Source organism: Chiloscyllium plagiosum, unplaced genomic scaffold (assembly GCF_004010195.1).
Source record: "Chiloscyllium plagiosum isolate BGI_BamShark_2017 unplaced genomic scaffold, ASM401019v2 scaf_56601, whole genome shotgun sequence".
In the NCBI taxonomy this organism is placed as follows: domain Eukaryota; kingdom Metazoa; phylum Chordata; class Chondrichthyes; order Orectolobiformes; family Hemiscylliidae; genus Chiloscyllium; species Chiloscyllium plagiosum.
In genome coordinates, this window is record NW_025200354.1 from 1 (window position 1) to 1671 (window position 1671).

General features: G+C 47.7%; 1 non-coding gene across 1 annotated transcript; it reads left to right on the forward strand.

Annotated features, from left to right (window-relative positions):
- The first annotated feature begins 1071 nt into the window (after positions 1 to 1071).
- On the forward strand, positions 1072 to 1143 carry trnae-uuc. Its single transcript has one exon. It is a non-coding gene; the product is annotated as a tRNA-Glu (tRNA).
- The last annotated feature ends 528 nt before the right edge of the window (positions 1144 to 1671 follow it).

Sequence of the window (1671 nt, forward strand, 5' to 3'; positions counted from 1 at the left end):
TTGGCTGAAAAAATCTTCCTTATCGCATCCCAGCATTTCTTGCCACAGAGAACTGTGAGGCAGAGTTCATGTATATATTTCCTTGTACGGTATTTTGTAAATAACATTCATTTGCTGGTTGTTTGTATCGGGTATTTCAGGTTCATTAGCCGCTGTTCAAGTGTGTTGGGAGGTTTGTGGGCTACCATGATGCTGAGAGGATTGGGTTGTCTGGACATCATTTCACAGATGTCTTTAATGTAAAGTAATGTGGCTAGAATTTCTGCAGACGTTGTGTCTGCTTGTGTCAATTTGTCGATGAGAAATCGCCACACTGGGTTTTTTTGGGTCGGCAAAAGTGAGGACTGCAGATGCTGGAAACCAGCTTTTAGATCAGACTGGTGCTGGAAAAGCACAGCAGGTCAGACAGCTTCCGAGGAGCAGGAAAATCGACGTTTCTGGCAAAAGCCCTTCATCAGGAATAGAGGCAGGACGCTTCCAGGGGTGGCGAGATAAATTGAGGAGTGCTGGGCCGAAGGTAGCAAAGAGTACAATAGCTGAATGGGAGTGGGGACGGAGGTGACAGGTCAGAGAGGAGGGTGAAGCGGATAGGTGGGAAGGGAGATTGGCAGGTAGGTCAGGTCAAGAGGACAGCGCTGAGCTGGAAGGTTGGAACCGAGGTAAGGTGGGGGGAGGGGAAATGAGGAAACTGTTGAAGTCCAAATTGATGTCCTTGGGTTGAATGTATCCGAGACGGAAGTTGAGACTTCTACCTCCAGGCATCGGGTGGGGAGGGTGCGTCGATGGAGGAGGCCCAGGACCTGCATGTCCCCGGCAGAGTGGGAGGGGGGTTGAAATGTTGGGCCACAGGGCGATCGGGTTGATTGTTGCGGGTGTCCTGGAGATGTTCCCTCAAGCGCTGTGACTTGATTCTGCGAGGAGTCTCCAATCTCCCCAATGTAGAGGAGACCGCATCGGGAGAAATGGATACAAGAAATGATATTGGTGGAAGCCTTCTATCTCCCGTGGCCCGGTTTCGATTTCCGGGCAGGGAAGCAATTTTCAGTTGAGCTGTCAAGCTGTCATAATGTCTCCCTGGTGGTCTAGTGGTTAGGATTTGGCGCTTTCACCGCTGCGGCCCGGGTTCGATTCTCGGTCAGGGAAGCAGTTGTCCGTGTGTATTTTGGCCACCCATTCTCCTCAAATGCGCTGTACAGTTACTTATTGGTCTTCGTAGTCACTGGCTGCTTCAGTGTATCGTGGCTCGTTAATTAGTGTCCTCATTCAGATTTGTTTGTATGTGCAGGGATGATTACTTCTGTAGCTAAGTACTTGTTTCGTGTGTGTTGTTTTCTTGTAGAGGCTGTTTTGAATTTACCCTTGACTGTTCGCTCTACTGTGACATCGAGAAATGGAACTTTGGTGTTGTTTTCCTCTTTTGTGAATTTTATGCCAGTAAGGATATTGTTGATGATGTTGTAGGTTTCCACTAATTTGTTTCATTTTTTGATGACAGAGGCGTTTCATGGGTATTTCGTTGACTTGTTTGTAGGGCTTATTACTGAATATGAAGTGGGTGGTAAGGCACATTTCCATGAGCTGGACAGTGCTATCTTTGCTGATGAAGTTGATGCTGTGTTTGTGTCTTTGGTTCTTCGAGTAGTGTCTTCAGTTTTCTTTGGCCACGTTGAT